At 38.7% G+C, this 19619-nt stretch overlaps 1 long non-coding RNA gene across 1 annotated transcript; it reads right to left on the bottom strand.

The window, feature by feature from the left end:
• Window positions 1-6447: 6447 nt before the first annotated feature.
• LOC147519189 (uncharacterized) lies at window positions 6448-7778 on the bottom strand. Its single transcript, XR_015212078.1, has 2 exons — window positions 7703-7778; window positions 6448-6760 (listed from the first exon to the last, which is right to left on the bottom strand). It is a non-coding gene; the product is annotated as an uncharacterized LOC147519189 (long non-coding RNA).
• Window positions 7779-19619: the final 11841 nt, after the last annotated feature.

Raw genomic sequence — 19619 nt, 5'->3', positions numbered from 1 at the left:
GAAGCGCACCGTTCCCAAGACACCGCAACGAATGGAATAGCGAGAGAATGAATCATACCATTGTAGAGAGGATGAGATGCATGCTATCTCACTCTAAGCTACCTAGAAGCTAATGGGTAGAAGCAATGCGTACAGCCGTGCATGTGATCAACCTGTCGCCCACAAAGCCTCTGAATAGTGATTATCCAGAGAGAGTATGGTCAGGTAGAGATGTTGATTATGGATACTTGAGGGTATTTGGGTGCAGGGCATTTGTGCATATTTCGGAAGGATGAGAGATCCAAGCTTGATGACAAAGCCAAGCGGTCAATTTTCTGGGTTATGGAGATGAAAAGTTTGGTTACAAACTCTATGATCCGATTAACAAGAAGGTAATCCGAAGTCGAGATGTTGTGTTCTTAGAAGACCAAACCATAGCTGACTTTGAGGAGGGTGAGAAGCTACAGGCTTTCACCAATGATCTTGTTGATTCAGAACCGAAGTTCCTACCGTAGAACGTCGCGAAGGCATTGAGAATGCAGAGAACCATGAGTTTGAAGCTCATGATGAGAATCCTATTGCTCATGATGGGATAGAACCTATTGGTATAGAAGATGCAGATGAGATGCATGAACCACCACCCGAACAAAGAAGTGCAACCTCCGAGGCACCGCCAGATGGGGCAAGGAGGTCCGACAGAGGGAGACTAGCTTCAACCGGTATCCACCACATGCACGTCACGTGCTACCATCGGATGGTGGAGAACCTATGTACTATCAAGAGGCACTTGAAGCGTACGCACAAAGAAAGGTGGTTGAAGGCCATGCATGACGAGATGGATTCTTTGCATAAGAATCACACTTATGAGTTAGTTGAGAAACCCCGGGGAGAAAAGTTCTCAAGAATAAGTGGATATACAAAGTCAAGCATGAGGAGAACAATCCTCACCCAAGGCATAAAGCTCGCCTTTGTTGTGAAGGGATTCGGTCAAAGGAAAGGGATTGACTTTGATGAGATTTTCTCTCTGTAGTGAAGATGACTTCTATCCGGTGGTATTGGGTATGGCCGCAAGTATGAACCTAGAGGTTGAAGCTGACTAGATGTTAAGACAACTTTTCTTCATGGAGACCTTGAAGAAGATGTCTACATGGACCGACCCGAGGGTTTGAGGTCAAAGGCAAGAAGCACCTAGTATGCAAGCCGATAAAGAGCTTGTATGGGTTGAAAACAAGCACCGGTGACAGTGGTATATAAAGTTTGACTCCGTTATGGCGCAAGGATAGGATACAAGAAGTCTGCTTCCGATCATTGTGCGTTTGTTCAGAGATTTCCAGATGGGGATTTCATAGTGCTATTGCTGTATGTGGATGATATGTTGATAGTTGGCCCAAACATCAACAAGATATCCAAGCTAAAGAAAGACTTGAGTAAGTCCTTTGAGATGAAGGATTTGGGTCAAGCAAAGCAGATACTTGGGATGCGGATCACTTTCGTGTGAAAAGAGGGAAGTTGTGGCTTTCTCAAGAAAGCTACATTGAGAAGGTGTTGAAGAGATTCAACATGGATCAAGCGAAGCCAGTCAGTTGTCCGCTTGGTGGCCAGTTCCGCATGACCAAAGAGATGTGTCCTAAGGGTGAGCATGAGCAGAGTCAGATGGAAAAGATTCCTTATGCATCCGCAGTGGGCAGTTTGATGTATGTCATGGTGTGTACTAGACCGGATATTGCTTTCGCCGTTGGTGTTGTAAGCAGATTTCTGTCAAATCCGGGTCAGGAGCATTGGGAAGGTGTTAAGTGGATATTGAGATATCTCAAAGGCACTTCCAAATCATGTTTGTGCTTTGGTGGAAGTAAGCCCTTACTTGAAGGCTACACTGATGCAGACATGGTAGGTGATGTTGACTCGATGAAGTCCACCTCCGGTTATCTGGTTACTTTTTGTGGGGAGCGGTTTCTTGACAATCTAAGTTGCAAAAGTGTGTTGCCCTCTCCACTACGAAGCCGAGTATATTGCAGCCACTGAGTGTTGCAAAGAGATGCTATGGATGAAGAGGTTCTTCGACGAACTAGGGCTAAAGCAGAAACAGTTTGTAGTTTTATGTGACAGTCAGAGCGCCATCCACTTGAGCAAGAATCCGAGTTTTCATTCTAGATCCAAGCACATACACGTGCATTATCATTGGATTAGAGAAGTACTTGAAGACAAGCATTTGTGTATTGAGAAGATCTATACCGACAAGAACGGGTCGGATATGATGACCAAAGTCTTACCGAAAGGTAAGTTTGATATTTGCTGTGCTACCGCTGGAATGGTAGTAGACTCCTCCTGTTGATTTGGCAATTGCATGGAGGTATCCCCCTCACCGCTCCGAGGGGAGATTGTTGGAGTTATCCCTCACATGAGGAGAGAAACAGAGCCGAGAGAAACGGAGCAAATTCGCCGGATTCGTCGAAGGCCGCCGAGAGTTCAAGATACATTAAGGCGTGACCCGCGTTCAAAAAGCGCGACCGACCATCGATCTCGGTGCTTTAGGCACGACCCGCGCTCAAAGGAGGCGCGACCCGCGCTCAAACTCCAGTATGTTGAGCGCCCGTGTTCAAAGCGCGCCCGTGTCGTGCCAGTCTAATTTCGTGGGCCTCATTAAGATAACCCGCGAAATTTGGTTTTTGGAGATAAAAACCAAAATCAAGGTTTTGGAAAACCTAACTAACCAAGTCAGAATGATTGGAATCCAGACTAAAACAAAGAGAGAGAAACCCAATCTTGAAAGCTATCAAGATTGAGAGAGAACCTTTACAGAGATACACCCCAGAAAGAGATAAGAGTGATCTAGTAAGGTGAGAGACTGAAAGGAGAGATTGTAATCTTCCTTCCCATTTTATTAAGAACTGGCTCTTGTGGAAGTAGGCATCATTGGCCGAACCACGGTAAATCTTTGTGTTGTGGTTTGCTTTTACTGTTTTACATTATTATCTGTTGTTAATAGTTGTTTAGTGAGTTGGGCATGTTAGTATAGGTTGTAGTTGATATTTAGATTTTGTCCGGAGTTGAATTGAGTTCATATACAAGTTATCTGTGTAGTGGGGGAACCGATTGGTATTGGTATAATCCCCAACATAATGGAGTCATGGAGGCAGCCATTTCCTATTTTTCTGCAGTAAGACACTATTTCTTTGTTTATGCTTAAGTATATTGTATTTTACTTTTCTGACTCCTTTTTCCAAGAATGAAAATATGAGTTATCAAATATGCATGCATTCCGTAAAAGTAAATGATTTTCTTGACAAATGAACTCTTCCATCAATCCATCATGCCTTGATGTAATGAACCAACCGAGAAGAACATTTAAGGGAGAATGGAAGGACACTCTACGGCACGAAGTCTAATGAAAGTGATACATCGAGCTTGTAGGATTGCCAAAGGACATTCATTTTCCCCTTGCTAAGCTGCTAACCCTACGTACCACCTCTTTTAGGATTTGGGTCTTGCAAAAATCTATGAAGTACCACCTCGTTTGTACCGATCACCTATCCAAGGCCTTTATGTACAACTCAGACAAAGAGAGGTACTTTTGTCTATATTGGAATATCACTAATAGGTCCATGCCACCTCCACAAGTCAAGAGTTAGGTGTTAAACTAAACACTAACGGAGCTGCTTTTGGCAATCCCCGATCCCTTGAGGGTATAGGCATATCATTCAAAAAATTTACATGAGAATGCCTCCTCACCGTGCACAAAAACTTGGGTATTGGCTCTAGCTACTATGCGGAAGGCAATGCCATTGTGTTGGGGGTAGAAACTGCTATGGCAGTGTCACTTTCCTCATTCTCAACAAACTCATTGGGCTCACAACTAATCCTCCTACCAAAAAATATGTAAACCATTAATTTTGTCATTTGGCTTGAACATTTAACCCAAACAAAAATTGAGCTCATGAGTTGAAAGTGTTCTTGTGTTTAACTTATTCTTTTAATTGCTAAGATCCAACAACGAAGTAATGGCATTACTTAGAACGTGCTTCATCGTACACCAAGAAAATCTGTCGGCACAAACTAAACTAAACAAGCTAAGCAGAGCTGAAAGTTTATTAACTGAATGCAGTAACTAGTACAATTCACTTCGACACAAAGGTCCAATGCTTCAAAAATGTTGACGATCATCCATTGAGTTTTGAAATAATCCAAACAGGAAGTGAGAAGGGAGAAGCAGAGGTAGTGTTGGTGGAAAAAGGTCGACATTTTCTGTCTTCCAAATTAAAAACCCCCATGTCAAAAGGAATTTCAATGTTGAGATTAGTTCCATAATACTTCATATGATAGTCTTCAGTGAAATAGATGCAATTCCTCTTGAATATTGTCGAGTCAGAAGCCAATACAGAAACCGAGCTATTAAAACCTAAGAACAAAGCATGTTGTCCCAAGGTTTCCACGAGCCCGCCATTTATTACAAACAAAATCAAATTTGAAAACATTGAACGTATAAGTAGTGCAGAACCTTTTTCGAGATTCTTGTCGAAGAACTTGTAGCAACTCCCCTGACCATTCCGCCAAGTAACGATTACATGCACCTCTTAACGAAGAATAGAACACGTGCACTTCACTTGCCTATGGAGGATCACTCTTGATATCACAAATAAATAGCTTATTGTTAGCACAAATTCCATATAATTTCTCCTTGAAGTATATAATGTCCTTAACTGGAGTTTGCATCTCATATTCTCATCAGTTAGCACTAGAGGTGTTGGATAGGAAGAGTCTCAATTCACAATGCCTTCCGGGGGAATTTGTTTGCTTTTCACTTTTTCCACTAGATGGAAGATGCACTGTGTTAGACTCACATTCAAAGCGTACGAACTTGTTCTTGCATTGGTTAGTAAGAGCAGGAAGCTCTGGAGTTGAGAATAATGAGTCGTTATCACTTGGGTAACTGGAAGTCTGCCTATCAGTATCAGGACTCTCAACCCCAGTGTTTTCAGGAAATCTCAAAGAGTTATTTACTGCCAGATTCTGCCTCCTTGAACTAAAACTATCAGAAGATCTCCTGATAATCAAAGTTCTCCTGATAATCAACCCCATGAATCTGTGCATACCCCTTAGCAACCAACCGAGCCTTGTACCTACTAACTGTTCCATCTGGGTTTTGTTTCACCATGAAAACCCATTTACACCCGACTGCTCTATGGCCAGGCGGAAGAGAAACCAAGACCCAAGTATTATTGACCTCTAATGCATGTAATTCCTCCAACATTGCAGCCTTCCAATGAGGCTGGGCCAACGCCTCTGCCACTGTACATGGTATATCGACCAATGAGAGAGAAGCTTGAAAAGATCTGTAACTAGGAGACAAATGATGATCTGAAGTATAATCAGTGATAGAATAAGATTCCATATTAGCATATCTAGCTGGCATTCCTGCAGTACGCTTCTCTTTCCGAACATCAATAGGTGGAGTATCAGTTCTATCAACAACCGGTAAATCAACATCAATAGTAACTGGTACAGGAGGGATAGGAGATGGCTCAATACCTGATAAAAGTGAATCAGTGGCAAGTGGTGAACCTGGAGAAGCAGAAGATGTCGGGCAGTCTGGTGGAGAAGGTTGGCGCCCTGGATATCGACGAGTATAGACCTGTAAAGGAGGTGAAACCAAATGTGGAATTGGAGGAGAGACTATAGGCTCTGGATGAACACTCATCGGAAGTGGAAAAGAAATAGGAACCGAATGTGAATCCTCATGAGGAAAAGGGAGCACCAGAAACCACTCCCCCTGAGATAGAACATCACCTGAAAAGAATGGAGCATGTTTGAAGAAGGTAACGTCCATGGAGATGAAACAACAGCGCGATGAGGGGTGATAACACTGATAACCCTTATGAGCATGAGAGTAACCTAGGAACACACATTTCAAAGCACATGGATCTAGTTTAGAGATAGACCTGGTGACTTGGACGAAACAAACACACCCATAAACACGAGGTGGGATTTGAAAAACAGAACGATCAGGATGAATAATGGAATACAGGGTGCGAAAGCCAAAATCTCGAGATGGAGAACGGTTAATGAGATACACCGCCGTAAGGATAGCATCAGACCAGAAACGTGAAGGAACATTCATGCCAATAGACATAGCACGTGCAAGATCAAGAATATGACGGTTTTTTCTTTCTAACTTGCCATTTTGCTGTGGAGTCTGAGTGTTAGAGGTTTTATGCAAAATACCATTGGGCTCACAAAACTGTCGATGAGATAGAAATTCCCCACCCTAATCAGAACGAAATACTTTAACTGTTGTACCAAACTGTGTACGAACCATTGCAGTAAAACTCTGGAAAATGGAGGAGACTTCATTTTTGGATTTCATTAAATAAACCCAAGTACACCTAGAGAAATCGTCAATGAATAACACAAAATAACGAAATTCTAAAACAGAAGTGACCGAGGTAGGACCCCAAACATCAGAGTGCACAATATCAAACAAAGACGAAGTTTTATTACTACTTAATGGATAAGGGCTACAATGATGTTTAGCCAGTTCACATGTCTCACAAGATAGAATTGACATGGATACTTTGGAAAAGAAAGATGGAAACAAATAACGTAGATACTCAAAAGAAATATGACCTAAGCGGTGATGCCATCGTAACACCCGCTTTACATTTTCACTACCAGACGAAGAGTCTAACTGGAGGGCATGGGGAGAGACTGAAGAAACAGGTCTATCCAGTACATATAAGCCACCCTCTTCACGTCCACTGCCAATCACCTTCTGCGACACCAGATCCTGGAAAACACAGTAAGATGGATAAAAGGTTACATTGCAATTTACATCTTTGGTAAATTTACTAACATAAATAAGATTGGTGGTCAACTTGGGGACATGAAGAACATCAGGTAACAAAAATGAATCAGTAACTGGGATACAACCCTACCCTACAATAGGTGTTTCAGCCTCATTGGCAAGACGAACTGTCCGTTTCCAAGAACTAGATGCATAATTCCGAAAAAGAGAAGACATACCAGTCTTATTATCAGTGGCACCCGAATCAACAATCCAAGGTGAAGTCCGGGATGCAAAAGCACTATTAGCATATGCAAAATTACCTGCATGAGAAGACATAGAGAGAAATTTTCGGAACCTGCTGATCTCTTACGGAGAAAGAGCACTAGAAGCAGAGGACTCTAATGTACTAGAGTCAGCAGATAGGTGTGCTGAGGACTGAGATGTTGATCGTGGTGGTTGAAAACCAGGAGGACGACCGTGTAATTGATAACATGTTGCCTTTACATGCCCAAATCTACCACAATGATCACACTTCTTGTTTGGAGGACGAGAACTACCAGAGGCCGTTGGCAATGGCAAATCCCAGGTAATGGTGCTTGGAAAGTTTGTGGAGGGCATGGGGAGAGACTGAAGAAACAGGTCTATCCAGTACATATAAGCCACCCTCTTCACGTCCACTGCCAATCACCTTTTGCGACACCAGATCCTGGAAAACACAGTAAGATGGATAAAAGGTTACACTGCAATTTACATCTTTGGTAAATTTACTAACAAAAATAAGATTGGTGGTCAACTTGGGGACATGAAGAACATCAGGTAACAAAAATGAATTAGTAACTGGGATACAACCCTACCCTACAATAGGTGTTTCAGCCCCATTGGCAAGACGAACTGTCCGTTTCCAAGAACTAGATGCATAATTCCGAAAAAGAGAAGACATACCAGTCATATTATCAGTGGCACCCGAATCAACAATCCAGGGTGAAGTCCGGGATCCAAAAGCACTATTAGCATATGCAAAATTACTTGCATGAGAAGGTCCTGGTTGAGAAGACATAGAGAGAAATTTTCGGAACCTGCTGATCTCTTACGGAGAAAGAGCACTAGAAGCAGAAGACTCCAATGTACTAGAGTCAGCAGATAGGTGTGCTGAGGACTGAGATGTTGATCGTGGTGGTTGAAAACCAGGAGGACGACCGTGTAATTGATAACATGTTGCCTTTACATGCCCAAATCTACCACAATGATCACACTTCTTGTTTGGAGGACGAGAACTACCAGAGGCCGTTGGCAATGGAAAAGCCCAAGTAATGGTGCTTGGAAAGTTTGTGGAGGAACTGACGGTGGTGGCGGATAAGCATAACGGACTGCCATAGCAGAAGTCTCAGACAGAAGACCAGGAGTATGAGGCACACGCGCTCGACGACTCTGATCAGAGAGACAATAGGCATGTGCTTCCTCGGGAGTTGGGAACAGATGCTTGTCAAGCAGATGAATAACAACATACTCAAACTGAGGATTGATCCCAGCAAGATACTTAAATACTCGATTCTTCTCCACAATTTTTGCATAAATCTCTGCTGCATTAGCTGGCCATTCAATAAAACTATCATAATGAGATAGTTCTTCCCAACCAAATCGAAGTCTCGCATAGTACGCCCCAAGAGATCGAGTTCCCTGTTTGAAATTTCCAATCTCATTGGAAAGTTGGAAACTCCTTGCATTATTATGTCTTTGAGAATATAATCTTGCACGAAGAGATTCCCAAATAAGATATCGCATTCAGAAACAAATAGCCAGCAGAAATCGTTGGTTGCATATAACTAATCAACCAAGTCCTCACCATAGAATCATCTGAGAACCACTGAGCATACTTCGGAGATCATATGAAGTTGTTCTATTATCTATCAATTTCATCCATAGTCATTGGCTTCGGAGTTCATAGACACGAAAATACCTGCAGTGTGGTGCTTTGTGTAGATCAGATTCAGAGATTTTGCATCATCTTATAATGCCTCAGCTTGTAATATTATAATTTATGAATAGCTGGTATTATGGTATGGGTACTGGGTTAGGCAGTTAGGCTTAATAATAAAGCCTTGATTCCCTTGGCAGTATGTTAGATAGCGTGTTTGTCTATTTATCAGTGTTGTCTCTAACTATAACACCATGGCTTTTTCTTTTGTTTTCCTAGTATAAAATAATAATAATAATAATAAAAATTGATAAAATGGATAGATGATAACTATCAGTTAAGGATAAAAGTCCCGTAAGTAATAGATAAGTGTTGTCCTTGTTTTTCGGTGAGTTTTCTCATGTAGATTTTTTGAGGGAAAAACACATCGAGAGTTTTAGAAAAAAAAAGGGGGGAGTTTTACTGAAAGAAGAAAATAAAGTTTTTCTTGTAGCTGGCTGATAATCGGAGAGTGCTACAGGTGAGTAGTTAATTTTTCTACTTCACCGGTATACATAAACAGTTTTATTGTTCATTCTTCTTCGTCATGTCTCATTATTAGTAAACTAGTTAAATATTGGTATATTGTTTTGAATTATTATTTGAACTATTGCGACTTATTGGGCTGTTGAAGCTTGAAAGAGCGTCAATGGCGGCGTCGTGAGTCCAACAGCAAGAAATCGCCAGTATTTCTATTTGAACCTTTATTATTATGTTATACTGTGTTGTGTGTGGGTTGGTTTCGGATTGGTGGTCGCGATTTGGAGGAAGGGTACAGACCTAAATCAGGTTGATTATTTTGGTGGGTGATGTGGGTTTAGAATCGATTGTGAGGAGCTGTTCAAGCTCTGACGGTGCGCGTCAATGGCGTCGCCTGTCCGTTTTTATTTTGAACTATGGTGGTTGTAGTGATGTTTAATTGGTTGGTTTGAGTTTGGGTATTGAGGTTGGAATGAGGGCTGTCGAATGGGTGCTGGAAAGGGCTGTTGAAGCTCGGAGCTCCATTAATGGCGGCACGCCCAGACGTCCTTCAGTAAATTAATTCTAACCGTTTTTGGTTGATTTTGTTGGTTGATTGATAAAAGGGTTGAAGTGGCTAGGGTAGTGTGTGTGAGGGCTGCAAATGGTGGTGGTGGAAGCTTGAAAACAAGCTGTTAATGGCGGCCAGAAACATCACCGATCTACTTTGGAAGAAAGGGATTGTTTTAACTAATTGAAGCTTTCACTTTTGTTAAAGTTGGTTGGGTTTTTATGTGGGTAAAAACCGATATGATGAAGTGGGAGGAGGAGGAGAACCCGATTTGGTGGCTGGTGGTGGAGGAGGTTGCTGGAGCTAGTGAGGGAGATGACCCTTGGTTGGGTTTAAGATTGGGCCGTACCCCTCATAGTGTTATTTGAGGTCAAACCACGAGTTTTGATAGATGGCCGGTGGTGGCTGGAGGTGGAGGAGAGGTGCTGTGAGGAAAAAGAAGATGAACAGTGAGGGTTGTTCTGTTTGGGCTTGGGCCGAACTTAGTGGCTGGGCTTGAGTGTTTTGAATTTTGACATTTCAATTTGGGCTTAAGTTATGTTAGATTGGGCATGTGAAAGACTAAACCCTCTGGGCCTTAGTCTTTGGGGTTTTGACCAGAGTTGACTGTTGACTGTTGACTAGAGTTGACTGTTGATTGTTGACTAGAGTTGACTGTTGACTGTTGACCAGAGTTGACCTTGACTGTTGACCAGGGTTGACTTTGACCAGTTGACCCAGATTTGACCTTTTAACTCGGATTATGATTCGGTTTATTAAGATAGGTCTAGGGCTATTAGCATGCTTGGCTTTAGGCTAAGACCTTTATATATACATGTGTATGTGTATTAACTACTATGTGATATTTTAGTTTTTATGATATGCAACGTTATGACACTTAGACATCAATCTAATTAATAACGCGTAAACCAAAAATACAAGAAACAAGATACTCCTACATTCTCTGAAATAGGATATGCAATAAAGTTCAATAATGCGTAAACAATTTACCGCACTCTTTTAGAACTCTCCACGCCTCAAGTTTTGGAATTGAGTTTTATGACTGTTGATGTCATATGTTAGGTGGGCATTTATTGAATGTGCCATAAATGGCCCGTTATCGTTATCTATGGGTATTCATTGAATGTGCCATGAATGACCAGATTCTTTGGACTGCCCTAGAGAGGAACTAAGGTATTAAGCCTATGGGTTAGTTGTATTCTTTGATTATGCGAGTGTTTGAATTTACTTTTGAATACCTAATATAATATCTACATATATTATATAGAAGTTCCAACTTTCTTTTGCAGGAGGGTAGGACTTAATAACATTTTGTGCAGGGACGCGGTCCTACCCTTATACAGCAGTGGATATCGGTAAGTTTTAATTCAATGATTTAGATATTAAAACGAGTTATTAGAATGAGTTAATATAATGAAAGTTTTGCTTGGGAAGAAACTATGCCGGTTGAAATGACGGAACTACCTGTCTCCCAAGCTGAGAATGATTAAGTTATGGGAAAATATAACGTGATTGTTTGGATAATTAAAGTATGATAATAGTTTTATGTGGTTAGTCTACTCATACCAGCTAATTCCATTTTGTTGACCCATGTTTGCTTTGTTTTGGCAACGTGGGTGTGTTCTTGGGAACATAGGTGGAAGGTAGTGGAACCGCGGCGTTTGATTTGGATTTGATCTGGAGCAGTCCGTTAGTTCTTTTATTAGGTCTGTTCTTTTTGGAAATATGTAATAACGTAGTTTCATATTCTCATGGAATGAGAATACGATGTTGAGGACCTATTATTCTTAGAATGTTATATTGATGATTTTTGGATGGAAGATAGACTTTCATAAAATAATAAAGAGAATTTTTGGAGATTATTTTTGTTGTTAAGATTCTTTATGATGTGGGTTTTAGGTTTTGACATGTGTTGTATCCATCCCGTCATAGCCTGGGTTTTTAGACAATTGAACCAAGTGATGTTTGATATATTTATATTTCAAATATTCATTTTTTTTAATTGTTTAGAAATTCGGGCTGGCACTAACAACCATTCTTTTTTTTTTTTTTGGCTCTTCTAACAACCAAATTAAGGAGCTAGTATTTAGTTGGGGCAACACGTTGGAGAGTTATCCACTTTGTTTTCTTGTTGTCATCTTTTTCTGTTACTTATTTTTCCTTCTCTTTTCTTGGTGAACCCTTCCTCACCACGACTACTGTTGCTGTCCTATCCTACTTTACATAAATAAAAAAGTTTGATTCATCAAAAAAGGAAAACATTGGATGCCTTTGTTAGGTTTGGTTTTAGGAGTTTTAATTTCTAGATTTTATTGCTCGAGACAGCCTCACAATGAGGACATTTGAGGTTGCCAAGAGGTGTGATACTTTTATATTAATATGTACTGAATCCTGAAACCTCACTTTCCATATGTTTTGCTATGAAATTCAGTTAAGGAAACACAGAGCAAGGTTTCAAGCATACATAGTAGATTGGGATTGGCTTGTAGGAATATTTTTTTTTATCAAGAATGATGTATTTTTATCGAGAAGGAAGCAAAACCATACCTCGCCTATTAAATTTTGGTGTTTCATCTTCATTCATGTGTTTCATTGATTACCTCTGAATTACATTGTTTTGTTTTTTGCGAGAATATGGAGATATAACCGATATATAACCGGGTAACTTTTATCTCATCTGTACATCATTATTGATCTTTCCGGAGACTTAAATCATTTATGGATGAGTTTTTGAAGCTATCTATATATATATATATATATAAAAGCTCGCACCTTACCTCTCTCCTCACCATATGCATTCTCATTCACTCTTAAAGAATAGGCAACTCTATATATTAGTTTGACCTCCCTAGATTTGCTACTTTCTCCTTCTTTTATTCTTTATTTATTTGGTTCTCCTAATCTCTTTTAAAACGAATCCTAATAAAATAAAAGTCCTAAAAACTACTAAACCAAAATTTTAAAATACTAAACGAGGATGAAGAGATCAAAGTTTGCCAGAAGAGATCCCCATCCGTTGTCTGCTATGTTCTTTCACTACTTTTGCTTCATTATATCAAGGCAAACATGTTCATGCATATGCTCTTAAGATGGGTCTCGACGTTGATGTCACTGTATGCAACACTCTCATTACCATGTACACAAACTGTTTGGATCTCTCTGCTGCATTCAATATCTTTGACGAGATGACTAGCAACTGGATTAAGTTTCTTGAATGCAATTCTAACAAAGATGTTCAAGGTCACAACCGCCCAATGACACTTTGGCGATTCCTAAAACTAATGCATACTTCTGAATATAAGATTGATCATATAACACGGCAATGGATTAAAAGCGGATTTGATGCGGGACACTTCGGTTAGCGATGCTCGCGAAATATTTTGAATCAATGACTCATCCCGACGTCGTCTCTTGGAGTACTTTGATTGTGGGGTATGCAGTTCAGGCTATGGGGAGGAAGCTCTCAAACTTTTTGAAACAATGAGAAGTGCAGGTATCAAGCCAAACAATGTCACCTTTGTTGGGGTTTCTCTCGCTTGCAGCCATGTTGGATTGGTAGAGGAAGGGTGCAATTACTACAAAATCATGGAGTCCGACTGTGGGATTAGACCTACAAGGGAACATTGTTGTTGTGTGGTTGACATGCTTGCCCGTCTTTGGGAGTCCTGAAGGAAGTTGAGAACTTTATGAGTCAAATGTTATTTGATCCTCGACATTGTGGTGTTTAAAACTCGCTGCAAAGATGCCGAAACCTTGGGGATGTAGAGGTTGCAAAGCGTCAGATAGTGTATGGAAACTGGATCCGTCGATTCAAGATCTCATGTGTTACTCGGCAACATCCTTGCATCGACAGTAACTGGGGTGAGGTCGCCAGAGTAAGGAGATTAATGCGAAGCGAGAGGTGTTAGGAAGGTTCCCGCCAAAGCCGGATAGAGGTTAAGAATCGAGTCAATGTATTTTCGGTAGAAGACGTAAAACATACAAATATGGACCAGATATATTCAAGATTGGAAGGTTTATATTTGGAGATGGAAGCTAATTGTAGTCTTGAGGAAAAAGTTGCCTCGCCTAAAGCACTTCACAAATAGAACCAACAACCTCATACTTCACAAATATATATTACCGTATGGCATCATTTGGAAGAAACAAATAGAGCTATCTGCATACAAAAAAAAATGTCCGACTATTGGACAAATCAAACAAACAAGTGCATAAAAGATAAAAAAGAAAGCATCAAGGCCGGGGATATGGAGAGTCTCACGGTTTTGTACTCAACAATGTTCCCCGAGGCCTAGATCTCAACATACAAGGCCATAACCTAAATTTCACACAACAAGGCTCATAAGGTTTTAACCTTGATTCAAAATCATAGAGTACCCCCAATGAATTTTTATGCACCAAAAGGACCTTAATGAGAAAGTCTAAATCAATGTCCCTTTCATTTAAGGAAGCTTATATGCTCCAAAAAAAAAATTGATAATTTCTAATCTTGAAGACGAAATGATAAATTTAAAGGAATGATGTCAACGGACCACCCAAATTATATGGGATGTTGATGTAACCGAGAACCCATGAGTTATCGAAGTTTTGATTTCGACCGAGAAAACAATACATAACAGCTCGGTGATCTCAAACATTCGTTCCTACAATAAATTATTGTGGTATGTGCAACCTAGAAATAGTGCAATACCGGGATCTATTTGCCTATTTACTGCCTCATCATCATCATCATCCTCGAACGGAACATCACCTTATGACCCCATACCTCAATAAGACTTAAAAGGTAATCATGGTGATAAGTTAAACTAACATTTCAAAACGCAGAGTAGCAAATTACAGGTATTTGGTTATAGTCAATTGTCACATCTATTTAACCAAAACCAGAGAGTGGTTAAGATCATATCTGTCACAAGGTATTGTAGAATCTACAGACCAATTGGATCTTCACGCGACTAGATGAATAAAACACGCGAAGACCAACTACGACACTCCAGGAAAGGTGGCTCAAAAGGAACAAATATCAACCGATGGATGCGGGACAAATCAACCTATGCCGCTTATTCATACTAACACGCCAAGATCTTAATGTTAAGATAATTAGTATGAACATCACACAATAGTTTGTTGGTAGAAGCGAGTAACAAAGCAGATCTTTCAAAGATAGCAAGTCCAGTTATCTATGTTTTTTTATGCGAAAAAGTCCAAATATAGTTCATAGGAAATGTATAATGTGCATAAATTCAACACTTTTTTTCCGTTCTCAAATTCCACAATACATACATTAAGTTCAAGGATAACCTCCATTACCTTTGCATCATCAATATCTTGAAGCAAGGTTCGCTCACATGCCAAATTCACCCTTTGGGGTTCATCAAAATAGCTCCTTCTTTCCTATTTGATTAGAGCTAATTAGTTACGCATGTCCAAATAACATAATAGTATTCAATTGAATCAATCAGTACCGACTATATGACATTGCATGTTTATATCAATTATTACAGGTTCCAAAAACACACGCATAAACTTAACTTTTATTTTTAAAACTCTACGAATCCTAATAAAACAAAATTCCTAAAACCTAATAAACCAAAAACTCCACTTCTTATTTCTTAAAAGAATCAATCAGTAACGACTATATGACATTGCATATTTATATCAATTATTACAGGTTCCAAAACACACGTACAAACTCAACTTCTTATTTTTTAAAACTCTACGAATCCTAATAAAACAAAATTCCTAAAACCTAATAAACCAAAAACTCCAATTCTTATTTCTTAAAATGTCAAACCTAAACCTAGTACCGAAGTTAGATTTTGAATTCCTAAAACCTACTAAACCAAAAACTCAACTTCTTATATCAAACTCAACTTTCTAAAAACTCTCAATTGTATAGCTTCAATGGTATCAAAAGGAACACCAAAGCGTGCTTCAACCAGTGGTAGAGCATCAAAAAATAGAGCAAAACCTAGAGCAACAAGAAGGACAAGAATAAAATCAAAGGAAAAAATAGGTATTGTTTCAATCTTAATACCTATATTCACTCTGTGGGGAAAGGTATGCAACAGTAAGGTATTTCAAGCACAAACATGCCTAGAATTTAACATGTTGTTGCCTTTTGAGTCTGTGAAAAACCTTGAAGTGCTGGATAAGCACACACACTGATAATAACAATAATAATCACAACTAATAATATATTATGAAAGTAAATGTCAGAAAGACAATGCTTGCTATTTTTTCAGTATAAACTATTAGATTGTTTTATTTTATTTTTATTTAGTTTTCCGGTATGAAAGTTTTAAGTTTAAATCAACTGAATTGGAAATGGAATGATTTTATAATAATTATTATGCTATATAGTATACCAAATCTTTGCGTTTTTATGAGGTATATTCTGTTCTCTGTGGTTGTGGTTAAAAGGACCTACACCTCCACTCTTTCAAGTGGACTTTTCTCTGTGGTTGTGAAGTTGTCATGGCACCCAATACCTCATGATATCAATTCATATGCCCTCTCCTCTTTGTTGAGTTATGTTGTACACTAGCACAAATATTGCGGTAGAAAAACACTAATTGATTGATTTTGCAGGCACTTATTCAGTTTTAAGCAAAGTAGAATGTAAACTTAATCGATCTAATCGAATGAGTTATTTAGCGGAAAAAAGGAAAAGGCCTCTTGGTGTTGAGTGTATGCAAAATCAGGAAAGAAATGAATTAATGAAAACAATTTCCAAACAAAAAAGAGCTGACCTGAATAAGAAGAGGAAAAAATCCGTTGTTGCTAAGTTTAATGAGTCTGTATCATTAGACGAAGATTATTATTCACAAATGATGAGTAGTGAATCAGATGGTGATGAATAAGACATATCAAATGAAACTGAACATAAAAGTAAGATTTTCCATATATTTTAATTTTGTATTATGATAAAAATTCCTAAAGAAATTTATATGTTTGTGTTTAACACAGGAAATTGTCAAGAAGCCTGGAATTTTGGAGAGCCAAAGTCTATGTGTTCGTTTTGTGGAGCAATACTTTGGTATGAAGAAAGGGTTGGTAGAACAAAGCAGACCAAGAAACCAAAGTTTGGAATATGCCTCCATGGAAAAGTTCAGCTTCCTCTTTTTAGGCGATGCACCTCCATTCCTAAACCAGCTACTAGATTCTCGAAGGTGGTTCAATGTCTACAAATTACAGAGAAAACATGAGGGCTGTGATAACTTCGATGTTTGCTTTCACATCAACTGGGGAGTGGTTGATAAAAAAAATAAACAATGGTAAGGGACCATATGTTTTAAGATCGTGGACAAAATCACCACAAAATTGGTTCCCCGCTACCAATTCGTGTACACCTCCTAAATTTGGGCAATTATACATATATGATACAGCCAATGAACTACAATACCCTCTTGAAAATATTTCAAAATATTAGATTCTTAGATATTAGGATATTAGATTTTTTTTTTATTGGCTAGGATATTACATTTTTTACGTAAATATGATTTTCTTCAATGAAAAATGGAGCAAATAATTAGCCATTTGAATTTTCGTAATTATTTTGTTTTTACATGTTCTTTACGAGTTAATTTGGTTTTTCCCTTTGTGTCGCCGGACTCCTAAATTTGGGCAGTTATACATATATGATACAAAGTAAACGAAGTGCAAAACAGATTGAACTCTTTTAGTAAGAAGATTGAAAAGAAGAAACCATTGGATCCAAACATTATAGCAGGACTCATTAGCATGTTAAATGAAAACAACAGAATAGCTGAGACTTACAGAATGGCGAGAGATCGTTTTGAAGAATCTGAAACCGCTGATGTTAGTATAAGACTCATTAGCAGAAGAGTAACTGATGGAAGGCTCTACAACTTACCAACTTCTAATGAGATAGCTGCTCTCATTGTTGGTAATGGAGATGAATCTCAAGGTCACCGTGACATTATTGTTGACAAGAAAGGATACGACTTAAAGAGAATTGATGAAACTTTTCCAAGTTTTATGTCAATGCAATACCCTCTCTTATTTTCGACGACGAGCGATGGATGGATATGTGTCTGAAACCAAGTACAGAAATGGTAGTAAAGTGGGTAAAAGACAACATGTTACCATGAGAGAGTACTATGCATTTAGAATGCAAATGAGAGGAAATGAAGGGCTAACAATATTCAAAAGTAAACGATTGAAGTTACAGTTTTGGGTAGATGCATACACTTCTTTGTTGAGGAGATGAGGCTTTCATGGGTTAGAAATAACCAACATACTATCGTGCGCAGAATTGTACCAAGGTTTGGTTGATCTTTGTTGTTTCGGGGACGCTAAACCCGCGATCCATTGGTAGGCGATTAGTTTTACCATCATCTTTTACAGGTAATTAAGTCTATTGAAATCCCTAAAACTCACTTACAAGTTTTAAAAAATTAATTTATAATGATAAATGATTAGTTTTACCATCGTCTTTTACAGGTGGTCCAAGATATATGGTACAAAATTATCAGGATGCCATAGCCATTTCCAGATGGGCTGGAACTCTTGACATTTTCACCACATTTACTTGCAACCCCAAGTGGCCTGAAATTCAAATAGCATTGGACAAGGTTTCTAAGGGACTAAAACCTGAAGATGCCCCTGATATTGTTGCTCAGGTATTTGAAATAAAACTACACGAAGTTAATGACCGATTTTAACGGCATGGCGTAAACATTTTGGTAAAGCTTGGGCAGTGTCGGTCTTTATATTTAAATGTTTTCACATAAGTTTTAAAATGTCAATGACCCTACTTTTGAAAAGTTAAACAATAAATATGTCCTAACTCAAACACATTTAGTCAAGCTCCCCGCACTATCCCGACTTAGCATAGAAAACAACATAAATAACCATGGACTTAGCATTCATGTAGCCACACACACACACACACACCAACCAAAACACAAAACAGTACAATGTTCTCTTTATTTCTTTTTACTTTTTACCTTTGCACATGTTCTTTGCAATGTTTGTTGCCATAATTTAGGAAATGTTATAGTGGATTTAGTTTGTGTTTACTGGTCACGAAATGGGAATGCCTTATTTTTACCAAAATCAAATTCCTTAGGATTATAGTGAAAGTGGAATCAAATAAGGGAAAAAGAAAAAAATCTTTCACTTTGAACAAATGAACAACATTTGTTGAATTCTTTTATATTCTCTGCTATAATTACCTCAGCACACGCCTTTGCTAACCCATCAAATGTGACATATTTATCTCCAGAGATATTGAAAATTTGATTGCTTGCTTTCTCATTACCAAGAACCTGAATAAAGGCAGTGGCCAAATCCTATAACAATTAAATAAAAATAAAATAAGAAGTAGTTATAGCTGTAAATTTGAATTGTACATTATACTTGAGATAAAGATTTTAATCTTTTAACTTTAACATGGCCAAGTTGCGTTATTTGAACCCTGAATTTGGGAATTTGGAATTGGACGACTTTCAATCTTTTCTCGAACAAGAAAATAATGTCCTCGAAAGCATGTCTACGCCATAGATTGCATCTAAGCAGGACAACTGTGATTGTTAAGGGATATTTCCCTAACGTAAAGGCTCTTTAGTGTATATATTGAAAGCTGAAATATGAGAGTTGTCCATTTTGCCTAGGACTTACTTTGTAGTATCATACTCAAAATAGATGCTATACTAAAATCCATACTTTCAATCAATCTTTTCGAACAGTAAAATAATGTCCCGAAAGCATGTCTTCCGCCATAGATTGCATCCGAAAGCGGGGACAACCGTGATTGTTAAGGGATATTTCCCTAACGTAAAGGCTCTTTAGTGTATCTATTGAAATTTGAAATATGAGAGTTGTCCATTTTGCCTAGGACTTACTTTGCAAAA

This window comes from Coptis chinensis, chromosome 2, assembly GCF_015680905.1.
Source record: "Coptis chinensis isolate HL-2020 chromosome 2, ASM1568090v1, whole genome shotgun sequence".
In the NCBI taxonomy this organism is placed as follows: Eukaryota; Viridiplantae; Streptophyta; class Magnoliopsida; order Ranunculales; family Ranunculaceae; genus Coptis; species Coptis chinensis.
The sequence above is the reverse complement of the archived record's forward strand: the minus strand, read 5'-3'. Positions and strand labels throughout refer to the sequence as shown.